Source organism: Calypte anna, chromosome 2, assembly GCF_003957555.1.
Source record: "Calypte anna isolate BGI_N300 chromosome 2, bCalAnn1_v1.p, whole genome shotgun sequence".
Classification (NCBI taxonomy): Eukaryota; Metazoa; Chordata; class Aves; order Apodiformes; family Trochilidae; genus Calypte; species Calypte anna.
The window spans coordinates 129,498,649-129,512,583 of record NC_044245.1 but is presented as its reverse complement, the minus strand read 5'-3'; the positions used below and the strand labels follow the sequence as shown (position 1 = coordinate 129,512,583).

Here is a 13,935-nt window from a genome sequence, read left to right as displayed (position 1 = left end):
TTGTGTTGCCTTTTACTTCTGAGGGCTTGCTCCCTTCTTCAGTGGGCATATCCAGTTCTGGATAAAGAAGAGAATTCATTGGACACTGAGCTTGTTGTGCACCTTGGCTAGGCAGTGCCTGGGGCTGTGCCCCAGGAAAGGCACTTCCACCTATGCTGTGTTGGTTATGAGTAATTGCTTCAGAACATCACTCCATGTACCTCCTTTTAAGGAGCTAAGAGAAGTGGCAGAAGGAATGATGAGGTTACCACCCTGAGTGCTTTCTGGTCTTTATTACTTGCTCTCCATACTTCCAGGCTGAGTGCCATGTCTGCAGATAGAGTGCCCAGCCTTTCTCTACCCAAAGTTTGAGCTGGTAGTTGTCAGCAGCTTCCCAGTTCCTGCTGTCTTCCAACTCAGCTGCTCTCATTTATTTGAACTAGATTCGGGTGCAGTTTGCAGACTGTTACTAGGCTAAGTGTGTAGGGTTGCAGACATCAGCTCTAAATACAGTGATAGAGGAAAGACTGTTCCAGAAAAAAATCAAGGGCTGATAGAGATGTAGAGTTTGTAGGTACAGTCACAACACTCTTAATGCAAAGTCTTGTGGTGGTCCTGTTATATCAGCATGTTGCTTTCGTCTGGATTAATGGACTATATATCTGAAATTTGCATCCACATTGTATTAAATCATAACTACAACAATATCTGTGATACTCAGGGTGTCTGGTATGCCTTCAGTCTTCATCTTCTAACAAGGCAATGATATTATCATGCACCTCTCCTTATTCACATCAGAAACTTTTCTTGTAAGAGCTCCTCCTTGGCCTGAGGATGTTGTATGTACACATGACCAAGAGGAGCAGTCTCTTGAGGTCACTTTCTCCCAGATGAGGGTCACTGGCAAAAGAAGGATGCAGGAACTCACTATGAAGTTGTTTGTTCATTATGTTCAATTTTGATCTTTTCACTCCAGGTATATACAGTAGTGTAAAATTTCACAGAAACATCTGACAGTTTTCAGAAAAATTTGGATCTGGGATGATGTTTCAAGGTTTATCCTTTGAGATGGGAGACTTCCAAAAGTAGTCTTTCGCATTGGAAAGTCACAGGGAATAATAATTCTCTCCATCTCTCTGTCAAACCTTTACTTTAGGATTTTTATCAGTTGTGTTACTTCTCTGTTTATTGGCTTCCATGAGGTACTGTTTTTCTTCAGTCATGCTGCATTTGAGTGCTGGGAGCCCCATTCAGCTCAGAAGTGTCTTGGAGCATACTTGGGGTTATTCAGAAGATGTCTGGGCAAGGTCTTGGGCATTTGTGTCTGGATGGCTCTGCATGGGTCAGAGGGGAAAAGATGATTTCCAGAGGTCACTTCTGATCTCAGCTATTGTGTGACTATGGTATCCCTCTTTTTTTTTTCCAAGTCTGTAGTAACTTGCTTCCATCTGCACCTTTTTGACAGAGTCTTCCTTTTTGATCTTGTGTCAGCAGAGAAACAGAACAGTTTGGTTAATTTTGTGACTCTGAAGACTATTATTTGGATTAGGTTATTATTTTCTGATGTTGGGAAATCAAACAGCTGATAGATGGTTTTGGAAACTGTGTGCGCCCCTCATCTGACACTCTGGATGTCAGGCATGCTTTGTTGTTCTGTTTGCTTATGAGTGTCTCTTGCCTCTGTTGTCTCTGCTGTAGGGAGCTCTTTAGGTACTATTATCTCAAGCTGGGGACCATCATGTTGGGTAGAGGATTTCTGTGAAGCTGCTTGAGTGGAATGCATACAATTAGAGCAAGAGAGAGAGAGAGGTGAGAACTCCAGCATTTTCAAAGTGTGCCTTTTGCAGATCTTCAAAGCCTTCACTTAGTCCCATACACGTGCTGTAAGTTACTGTGCCATTCAGAGGCTGTTCAAGTGAAATGAGACTCAGTAAGATGCTTTTTTGGGATGTTTTTCACATGAAGTGTGTCATTTACTTAGTGAATAGTTATATTGATCCAAGAGCCTACAGAAGAGTGCAAACATACCTATTGAAGCAGATGGAAAAGTCATCTACATGTGACTGTACATTGGTGCCATGTCTTGAAGAATCTTTGTATTCAAAACACCTTCCCCCCTTCTGCCTTGAGGTCTTTCTGTATGCACTAGAGGCAAGCTGGTAGGAATTAAGGCCATGATATGGCCCATTTGTATGTTATCAGCATTTCTAGTCACTGCTTCAACCATTGCCATATTGTTTGCATACTTGAGTGATTGCAGCAGCCACATTGCTCACTTTTTGTAATTTTTCCAGTAATACAGGCTGTGAAGTTTTGTTCTCTAAAGTATTTGTGAAGGAGAATGTTACCTCTGTGTGCACCTGCACCAACAGGGTTTGCTTTCCACAGTTCTCTTTCTCTGCAGTCAGTCATTATGGGGAAGCCATGGTACCTGTCTTCCAGTGGAACAAAATGCAATAGATTGAACCAGACCCTAACAAAAACTTAGCAAATGTGATGACTAAGTGTTTGGACAGGGCACTACAACACATCACAGAACAGAACCAAAACCTAGAAAATGCTGTCAGCGTTGCAGCTGACATATCAGGTTAAATAATTTGGAAATCTTGATAGGCAAGTTTTGGGGCTGTTTGTTTTTAATGTCTAAAATATATTCTCTCTCTAAATCTGCTGTTTAAAACTTGTCTGAAGGGAAGAAATGCAGATATAAGTCCAATTCACACTGTTGTGGTTATTTTTTTTCTCAGTGTCTGCATATCTTTCTGTCCTCAAAATGTTACACCTCATTCTGTGAGCTGCTTTTTTAACTCCATTAAGAATTTTTTTTGTCACTGATCTGTAGCATGGTATCATGTACATGCAACTAAGCCCTTCATCTGCATGACTGCTATGCAGTTCCTCTAGGGTGTGCAATATTTTGAAGATGATGACCAAGTCTGGAGGACATCTAATTAACATCAGATGCTGTTAGCTTAATGGCATCTAATTAGCAGGTATTGCATTCTGCTCCTGTTTGCTAATACTGGGTGAAGTTTGTTAAAAGCTGAGTGTCACAGTTCTGGACAGTAACTAGGTTACAAATGCCCTGTTACTCCCCACTATTCTTCCAGGGGAAGATGAAGAAGGGAATAAGGGAGGGAGACTTTAAAGTTGGAAGCTTGGGTAGGTTTGATGAGGTTGCAATGGCGAATTACAAGTGTATATAAAAATCTGTAAATATGGAGCTCTCTTGTGTTGTTGTATCCCAAGCAGAGAAGTCCCACCCTGGACTGGTCATCAGCTGGGAGTGCCCAAGTCCAGGTCTCAGTGACAGCCCCCAGCAGCCTCAGGAGCAGCCAAGCTGCTCCCCTTTGGGAAGGCAGAGGTGACCTGTCCTGGGGAATGATGTTCTTTGGTGAGGAAAAGAGGAGCAGAAGCAAGGGCAGAGGCCTCACCCCAGCCAGAGAAGCCCCCAGAGGGCTCCCTTGGAGCCATTTTATCCTGAGCCCCATGGGAAGGAGCACTCTGGTCCACGTGGGTCACCTGACCCATCCTCTCCTCCTGTTTGCTCAGCTGCTCCCCCGTATCACTGCCACAGCAGCATCCCCCACGCTGATGGGGGGCATGGAGGGCATGGGGGGTTTCGGTTGCTTGGTTTCTTCAAACCAGAGAGGAAGTAGAGATGGGCACAAAACCTTGAGATGAAGTAAACACTGAACTAATTAGCATAATTCATTATTTTATAGAATAAACAACTAACAGGGCTACTGTTCTACAGTACATACTCCATTTTGCTTTAGCGGTTGCTACTTCTCAGAGGTCACAAACTGAGGGGAAAAAACCTAACAAGAAGTCAAATTCAGACATAGTTAAAAAGAATACCGTTGACAGATTTGCAGCCAGTTGTGTGTTTAGTAGCATAGATTTTAATTAGCCTTTTATAGCTAGGTTTTTTTTTTCAGAAAATATTCAGCCCTTGATTGTGACTAAGACATTACCAAAGATGTGGTGTTTGTTTGCTTCTGGGAAATAAGCCTGAAGATTTCCCTACCCTGCTGGAATTAGTTTCTTTGCATTATCAGTAAAGGTCATTGTATGGCTAATTACATGGCAGTTCAGGTTGGTTTCAGAGTACAAATGTTGTTGCAGGAATAGAAGTGGCTTAGACCATTATTATTTTTATTGTTCACTAAATTTCCAGTGCTATGTTTTTCTTTTTTACTGTGGTAAGTTCCAGTGAGCAGGCTTGAAAAGGTTAGTTAGCCACTAGGGATATCAAAACCAACTACATTGTTTGTACTTATTAGAATATAAAAAATGTGGGACTTTTAAAATTGAGTGGAGAAAGGGAAAATAACAAAATTCTCTTGTTTGCATCTGCCACCTCAGGGTGGGAAATTGGTACATTTCAATGTGAGAAATCTAGGTGTGCAGAAGAAAAAACAGTAGTTCTTATTTTTGGTTCTGTGTTTGATGTTACTTAAAAATGTAATTGTGTTCTGTAGCCACTGTATGACCTACTCAGCAGCAATCAACCCCTTCTTTTTCTCCTTTTTTTTAAAGCTAATTGGCCCATGTTGAGCTTACTAAATATCATCTGGACTCAGTAAAAAGCAAGTGACCTGCATTGAATTAGTGTAATTGTAATATAAACAGAACATCTCATAGTTTTGGTCTTATACAGGAAAAGAGAAAGTTGGAGAGATTTTTCAGTTTGATAAATAACACTGAAGACATGGGGAGCCAGCTTTGGCTCATGGTTCATTTTACCTTTTTACTGTCTTATAATAATTGGTATTTGAATTGTTGTCTGTATGTTTTCTCTTTATAACATTTTCCCTTCTGGAAGAATCTTCCTTAGGATGTATGTTCTGCCAGTTCTGATGATAATAATCATGAAAAATTATTACCAATTCCAGTTTCATCAGACATTAGACCATTTCAGAAAGATAATTTCTTTTTGATCTACCTAGCCTGTCCCAAATTTGGTGTATTGTTTTAGCTCTATCATTTGGTAGGAATCCTTTTGAATACCATTATGTAGCTCATATTTTTGCTTACTGTTTCAGAGAGCAATGGTTGTACCTACTAAGATAGCAAAGTGCTATGAAGAGCTGAAAGATCAGTTCCAGTGGTATACTAGAATTTTAACTGACTTTAATCTTGTGGTTTTATTACTTACTTTGATTTAAAAGGGCTTCTATTTCTTGAAATCTAAGTCCTGTTTTGTTATGTGAGTAGTACTATATACTTACATTTACCTCTTGACTTGGGTGGTGCAAATGTCTGGATTTTACATTGTGTTGTCTGCCACTGCTTATGTCTTCATCATGGCTTATGGAATAGAAAAAAAAAATTATCAACCACATTTCCTTACAAGAGAAGGTGTAAATAACTTCTACTACAATCTGGCAATGAAATTAAGCCTACAGTGTAAATGATACTGTTATGAAGCTATTGGGGAGAATATTGGAACTTTGTATTCAGTGATATTTTCATAGACCATGAAATCTTCTGTAATTAGACATTTCCGTTATTTCAGTGGGATGTAGGCATTTAATATCTGTAACATTGTACTCTGTCAGTTTAATTTGAGTTCTTAGTTTGAAAACTGCAAGTGAATGGAGCATTTTTCTTTGTGCTGGTGGTTGGTTTTTGCTGTCATCTGTTATTGTCAGTGGTAAAGCAGGAAGCAGCAAACACTGTGAGCATTGTTCTTTTGTGCCTACTTTTTCTTTGTTAAAAATCATTATTCTGCTTCTGTACCTGGGATGACCAAACATGCTAATCCTTTTTTTTTTTTTTAAATATAAAATATTAGAGATCTCAGCCACTGGAGGTTTTTAAATTCAGGGTGTTGACTATTATGCTAGTAGAGCTCTATTATAATTGTGATGTGACTGGATTAAATTCCTGGGTTTTTTGTGCTACCTGTAATCTCTCAAAGTATTGACTCTTAAAGGTGTTCTTGCATAATCCATACAAAATTAGCAATAAAGGAGCTGTTGCAGGGGGAGAGAGCAACCTGTGAAAGATGCATATGGAGTTTCATTTAATTTCATATTTCTGTATTGCACTGTTCCCCTGAATATTCAGGTTAAGCATGGGTAAAATAACTGTGTCTTTTGTGACTGTGTGATTTGTCTGAACATACTATTGCATTTTAAAGCAGAAGATAGAAAGCTGGGACAGGGTAATAGTCAAAATACCTACAGGCAGAAGTCATGAAGAGTTCCATGGGTCATAGGAAATTATTTAAATACAATGGAAGAAAGCCTTGAGAAGTACTGATAAATCTCCTGGACTTGAAGGGAGAGAAAGAAGAAATAAGCAAGCAGAAGAAGGCCACTGCAGATAAATGAAGTTGTTTCTTTGCATACAACCAGTAATTTGCTGAGTTGCTCCCAGTTATCTTTCTTATGAGAGATCAAGTATCTTTCAAAACCAAAACAAACTAAGCCATGGATAAACTGGTAAATTACTTGTCAGTAGGACAGCATGCTGAGGTGATATTGCTGGAGAAAGAGTGGTGGTAATAAATATTTTTATTACTTATCTTGGAAAAGTGGTTGATACTGAACAGAAGTGCAGATGACAAGATCTTGTTAGATGAGTTAGCAGGGTGAACTTGCTCTTTGTCTTGCTAATTGGATAACAGCCAGTGTAATAAATTCTTCCTTTTATATATACCAGTGCAGATTTGTCTCAAGATATGGTAGAACTTTGGACACTGCAACATTGCCCAGGGGAGCTGTGGATGCCCCATCAGTGGAAGTGTTCAAGGCCAGGTTGGATGGGGCTTGGAGCAATATGATTTAGTGGAAGGTGTCCCTGTCCATGGAGGGAGGTTGGAACTACATCTTTAAGGTCCTTTCCCACCAAAACCATTCTGGGATTCTGGGATTGATTCTGTCATATGCGATAGGATTTAAAGATCAGTTGTATAAGCGAGATTGATTAAAACCAGTAAGTGAAACTAAAACTCAGCAAACCTGTGGCCTTAGAATGCTTGCTTGCTCAAGTTGTCACAGAACAAATTATCTGTAATATTGAAAACAATTTCTTGAAAAGAAATATCATAGAATCATAAAATGCCTCAAGTTGTAAGGGACTATTGGGCCAGTAAGTCCAGCTCCCAGCTTAAATAGGAGAAAAAAATTGAGAAATGAATCTTAAGGCACAGTTCTGCTGCATGAGGGTGCTAACAAGGCAAGGGTTGATTCTTTTCAGTAGATTTGTAATTACACTTACTATTGCAAAATGTTTACATTCTTGACCTATTGTAACACTGTCAATATGGTATGAACTTGCTATCAATAATAAATATACAGGGCAACATAAATGGCTTATCTTTCAGTAACCCATCTTTGCTGTCATAATGAAATTATTCTTAACATTATGTATTTTTTCTCTCTGTTTATTACTTTATTACTTTACATCTTAAGTGCATTATACTTAGCTTTGTACAGCAAAGGTCATAATTCCAGAGGGAAGCTTGTGACAGTGAATGGCTGTTAAACCACTTGTCACAGTTGTGGTAGGTTTATTTTTTTTTTAATTCTGTTCTAGTGTTTTATCTTATTTTTAGGTGCTCTTAATGTTAATATATGAAGTATCTGTAATTTTTTCCTAAAATAATTCAAATGTAATTTTTATTATATGTATTATTGTGTCTGTGATTTAATCAGTGTCCACTCCTAATCCCTTCCTGCATTTTGGCCTGTGTTGATAATTGTGGCTGTACCTCACTGGGAGCTGATGAGGCAAGTGAGTGTAACAGGGTTTATGGGTTTTGGGTTTAAGGGTTGGACTTGATGGTCTCAGAGGTCCTTTACAACCCAGATGGTTCTGTGATTCTGTAACAGCATCATGCTCTCCTTCTGTTACGTGGTTGGATCAACAGTGATTGCTGTCGGTGCATTCTTTGTGACAGAATGATAGAAATCTTAATTCTTTGCTTCATGTTGGAAATCTGATTTTATTCCTAGGAGTAGGTGATTTTTAATATTTGGTACTGTCAGGTTTTCACATCTTGTGAAAGGTGGAAACTTGCTGATTTGTTGATTTAGCTTTTAGAATAATTTAATTGCTGGGGTTTTTTTTTTGTTTGTTTGATTGGTGTGGGGGTTTTTTTGTGTTTAATTAATTCAGGGTAAATTGTTCATCATTTCCTGTGCAAAATGGAAAGAGAGTGTGATTCTTCAGGCTGCTTCTCAGTTAGAATTATGTGAGGTATGAGAGACATTGAAAAATGAAGTAACCAGCACTGCATGATCCTTGGGTGGACAGTTCTGATTTGAGTGGTTCCTTCTGATTGGCTGATTCCAATGGGATGAGGTTCAACACAGCCAAGTGCCGGGTCCTGCACTTTGGCCACAACAACCCCATGGGGAGCTCCAGGCTGGGGACAGAGTGGCTGAGAGCAGCCAGGCAGAAAGGGACCTGGGAGTCTGGATTGACAGGAAGCTGAACATGAGCCAGCAGTGTGCCCAGGTGGCCAAGAAGGCCAATGGCATCCTGGCCTGTATCAGGAACAGTGTGGCCAGCAGGTCCAGGGAAGGGATTCTGCCCCTGTACTCAGCTCTGGTGAGGCCACAGCTTGAGTCCTGTGTCCAGTTCTGGGCCCCTCCGTTCAGGAAGGATATCGAGGTCCTGGAGCGGGTCCAAAGGAGGGCAACCAGGCTGGTGAAAGGACTCCAGCACAAGTCCTGTGAGGAAGGGCTGAGGGAGCTGGGGGTGTTCAGCCTGGAGAAGAGGAGGCTCAGGGGAGACCTCATCGCTCTCTACAACACCCTGGAAGGAGGGTGTAGCCAGGCGGGGGTTGGGCTCTTTTCCCAGATGACTTTCAACAAGACAAGAGGGCAGGGTCTCAAGTTGTGCCGGGGGAGGTTTAGGTTGGACATTAGAAAGAATTTCTTTACGGAGAGAGTGATCAGGCATTGGAATGGGCTGCCCAGGGAAGTAGTGGATTCTCCGTGTCTGGGGATATTTAAAAAGAGACTGGATGTGGCACTCAGTGCCATGGTCTAGCAACCACAACGGTGGTTCAAGGGTTGGACTTGATTGTCTCTGAGGTCCCTTCCAACCCAGCTGATTCTATGATTCTATGATTCTTGGTCTCTGTAGTGTATGTTGCTCATGTCATGAGCTTAGTAAAGAGCAGCACTTACAGCCCCTCAGAAAGGAAGATAGAATTGGACTGGTGGGAATGGATATGTGACTGAGAAGCCATTTTTTTTCTTTCTGAAAAGAAAGGATATAAATTGCTATTGTCTGATTTAACAGAGGTGATACTTCACACAAAGATAATTAAGCTTTTTGAACATTTTGAATCCCACATATGATTCCAGTTAGGGATTTTGTTGAACTTGGGGGGATATTGAGTCTCTTTGTATCAGGCATTTTATAGATCTCTGGAACCAGGCCTGTTTGTAATTTTGCATAAAAAGTGTAAGTGCACTAGAAGATTGTAATGAACTTCTGTGTTTGCAGATAAGAGGAGGAGGGTGGTAATTTTTAGGGTGCTTCTAATAATTAAATTCATTATCTACATTGAAGCAGATCATAAACCAACTTCCTTGTGTTTAAGCACACCAGATGTTGTTTGATAACTTTGTTTTCCACTGTTATTAGGTTTTGCAAAAAGTTTTGCTGTAACAGAATTATAGTTCTGATTTTAAAAATAAAACAACAACAAAAAACCCCAACCCAAAATGAAGAAAAACAAACAAACAACACTTAAAGCAAAACCAATGTAGAACCTTCTGGTATCTCACCCTTCTTGTCCATTCTGGTGTTTCATTTTCAGACAGTTGTTGAATTGTGTAATTGAATGATTAGTGGTATTTCAACAGCTTTTTTGAAAGCTATTCAAGAAGGGAGAGAAGTTCTGTGACATGCCATAAAGAAAACTGTTTTTCATCAGATTCTTTGTCTTTAAAGTTAATGAAATATTAAGAATTCAGAATTTAACCCCCTCAGTCTTCAATAGGATTTTGTACTGTAAAATGTGTTACTGAGTTTAAATGTATTTTGGAGGGGTTTTTCTTCAGTAGGTTGGTAAAACTAAGTAGTATAATTGTGGTGCCAAAAGCTATAGAGTCACAAACTGCCCGTGGATGCTTTGTATCCCTACCCTCTATAAAAAAATTTCTCTAGTTTCTAGCAGTAGAACTTCACAGCATGGAAATTACAAAATCACCACAATATAAAAATCTTTGCGTATTCCTTCAGTAGCATACATGATACTGGGTAAAAAATAATGGTAAAAGTTATACTTCTGATTTCCTGATATTTGTTACAAGTCATTTATTTAAGGTAAGTAATACATTATTTGAGGAGTTAAAATGCGAAAGTTCTACTACATCACTGATCACTTAATGTGTTCATGGGCTGTGTGAAATATGAATGTTACCCTGCCTGACAGGAAGAATGAGCTGCAAGGATTTTTTGATTGGGAAATTCCAAATGCAAATTCATCATCATGACCACAATTGCATTTTCACACCAATGAAATGATCTGTAAAACACCCTTTCCCCCAAAAATATGGTTTTGACCAGGATTTCATTTAAAATTCTAGGTCCTTTAGGACTAATAATAATAAAAAAAATTAGTTTGACTTGTTCAGTTTTGCTGTTTTTTAAGACCTGATCCTCAGTCCAGTATTCAGCTTAACCATACCTGCCAATTATCCATCAGGTGAGGGCAGCCAGGCAACAGAGTTAGTTTCAGTTCAGAAGTGGCCACTGAAAGTTGCCCTGAATGATGTATACAACACTTCCTTACACACACACCCTCTCCCCATCTTATGTTTATGGATATTTGTAGTGTGGTTTCCCTGTGTGGTGTAGGAATTGCCTAAGAGCTGTGTGGGAAGGGTGATACAAAGCAGAGTTGGGCTCAAAGTTCAGAGGTAGAAGGGCCAGAATTTGGTATCTTCTTTTAAAAGGATGATTGAATGGTTAAAGCTGAAGTTGTATGTTCCAACACCTGGGCTCTGTAGTTGTGTTACTTGTATGAGACTTGCTGGTCTACCTCAGATATGTAGGGAAATATGGATGGTGTTGTTGAAGGTGGGAGAGAAGATCCTGCCCTGCCCTATTTTGTTGAACAGTTACTCCCTAATACTGCCTGCAGATGTGAGTGCCAGTTCAGACCACATAACTGAGTGGATGGTAGTTTATGTTCAGTGCTAGCTGGTGCTCTTGTTGTGATTTGGTTTTTCTTCTAAGCAACAGTTGCCTAATGCTGGCTGTATGAGCACTGACATCAGTTCTACTGTGAGAGCTGATGGAATACCAGTAGCTGTGTGAAACTTCTAGGGAAAATTGTAAGTAAAGTGGAAGCAAAAAATTACTGCAAGTAATAGTTTGGGAGATCACAGGGACTGGAGGAATATAGGGTAAAATGAAAGAAGTATGAAAAAAGCAAGTCTCTTAGGTTTCCTGCTTGCCTTGGCATCCATGGAACAGTGTGACTGAAACAGATTAGTTTTGTTTTAAAATAGGACAGACTTCTTTAGGGTAGAAAAGATGTATTTGAAATGATACAGAAGCAAAAATGAGCATATTGTCAGATAAGCATTTTGGTTTTATTCCTGGAGATTCCATACTAGCTTTATAATTCTCCAGTGATTGGTTTACAGGTTTCTTGGAAGGAAATAGAAGTAGTTGAAATCATAGATTGTTTTGAAAGAGAAAGAGAGCTTAACTTCTATTGAGAGAAATATGGAAGTCAAAATGAGGAAGCAGAGGGGGAAGATGGAATTGAAAATCAGCATTTCAAGCTAATTAAGAGATTACTGAGAGTTGAGGGAGAGGTACATGCTAGCAAGTGCATGGCATAATTAACAAGTGAGACTAAACATTTGGAAACAAATACTTCCTAGATGTTTTCTTGTATTAAAAAAATGCATCTAAAATTTTGTGTTCTGCTAATACAGCTCATGGTGCATATCAAGATTTGAAAAATTACATAGTTTAAGCATTAAAGATACGTGTTTCTGAAGTATTTTTAACTAACACAAAAAGTGTAAATGTGGGTTTAGTACCCTAAGTTTAGCTCTTGAAAATCTCCTTTTGTGACTTTTATGGCCTTCTATAAAAGAATGATTCATGACTTCCCTCTTTCCTCTCATTGTCTTTGAATTATAAAGAAGTCACTTCTTTGCTCTGGATCTTAACTGCTGTGTAGTCGATGAAAATAATTAACATAGGAAATTAACATATTTTTTCCAGAACATTGGAGCTGAGGAGGACTCCAAACCTAAGCCTCGCTTACCTGCAGGGAGCCAGGTCAATGTTTATTATCAAACAGGAGGTATAAGTTTTGACACCACATAAACAGAAGTTACTGGCCTGCTGGTACAGCTTTGTGTTTTCAGTGGCTACTGCAGAGCGAGCTGTTAGGAGTAGCTAGAGATAAGATGAAAAGTCATCAGTTCAGAGTTCACAAGAGATCATTACCTTCAAGGACAGAAGCAGCTGAAATTGTTGGCCACTGCTTTATACCAGAAGCACTTCACTTTACTGACAATTAATCTCAAATCACAAATGAAGTAGGGAAGGCCAATTAAGGTTATTAGAGTGCCACAGTTCCTATCTGAGTTCATGTTCTTGTCTGACACGGCTGCCTGCTGAATTATAAAGCTATTGTAGCATACATATTTATTAAAATAAATGTCCAAGTCCTTTGTAATTCTTATATTAGGGAGACAATTAAATGAGATTGTAAATGTTTAAGTATTTGAATTAAAGCAAATTTTCAAGTAGTGACATAATTTTTCATTGAGTTTTAGTAAACAGTTTTTGAATAATTTTGCATGGGTTCTGCTTTCCATAGAATGAGAGTTTTAACAAGTTAAACCAGCTTGCAGGGCTCATCAGACTTCTAATGAAAGTGTAATCTCACAAAGTTCTCTCTTTTTTTCTCTCTCTGTTTCAAACACAGGCTGAAGCTTCTGGTGCCTCTACTATATTAAGAGTGTGCCTAAAATCACATTTCACAAATTTCAGTTTTTCCCCTTTTCTGAGTATATATGTCTGCCCATGCTTGTAAAAAAGCAAATGAGAAACTTTGTCCTTTCACCATAGAAAATTGAACCTAGTTGGTTGAATTGAACCTAGTTCTAGAAGATAATAGCTTATTATTTCTGTCAGTAGACCTAATTCCAAATAGTGTGTTTGTGTTGTGTGTAGATCTTAAGAAGCAATAACATGGAATTAATTTGAGATACAACATACAGAAGTTCAGGATTTCCATTTATTTTACAATAGGGTCTTGGAGTTAAACTGCCTTTTTTCTCTCCTACTAGTGTAAATATTTAACGAGAGGAAAAACTGAAAAATTAATAAAGGACACAATATATAATCTTAGACAATTTTTTTTCTAACATGAAACTTTCTTCCTAATTGGAAAAAAATCTATCTGTGCATGGTTCTCAACAGTGTAAAATTTGTGTTATATAGCTAAAATGCTGCTGCTTTGAGTAAATTCTCCCTACTAGTCGTCAAGTTACTTGCTTATTTTATTTTTGTCATTCTTTTTTAGTCTTAGGTCTTTTAGCTTATGTTTTGAAATCTTATTGGAAAACCAAGTTTCAAAACAAGATCTGAAGATTTATAAATGCAAAATATTAGCACTACCAGATTTTCCAAAACTTTTGTCATATAAAGCTCAGTGCATTTGAGAGGAGGTGAACTGGGCTTTTCTCAGCAACTTTATATGTGTCTGTTTAAATAAACAGTGCCTTTATATATACTAAAAATTTCTGAAAGAGTGAAATAATCTCTCTAGACTGATAAATAGCAATAGATAAAATAATGAGTGATGTACTCAATGGGGTATAGCTTAAATAGAGAAAATTCAGTGGGAAGTAGCTACATTAGTAGCTACAAGAATTTACTTCTTGAATCTTGACCTGAGTGAAAATCCTAGCTTACTTAAAATTTGTCTTCCAGATTCTTAGCCTGATAAGA

At 38.6% G+C, this 13,935-nt stretch overlaps 1 protein-coding gene across 1 annotated transcript in view; it reads left to right on the top strand.

Moving 5' to 3' along the window:
* Nucleotides 1–13,935, top strand: part of STK3 (serine/threonine kinase 3) — a 125,759-nt gene that overhangs the window by 41,454 nt on the left and 70,370 nt on the right. The window lies entirely within an intron of this gene.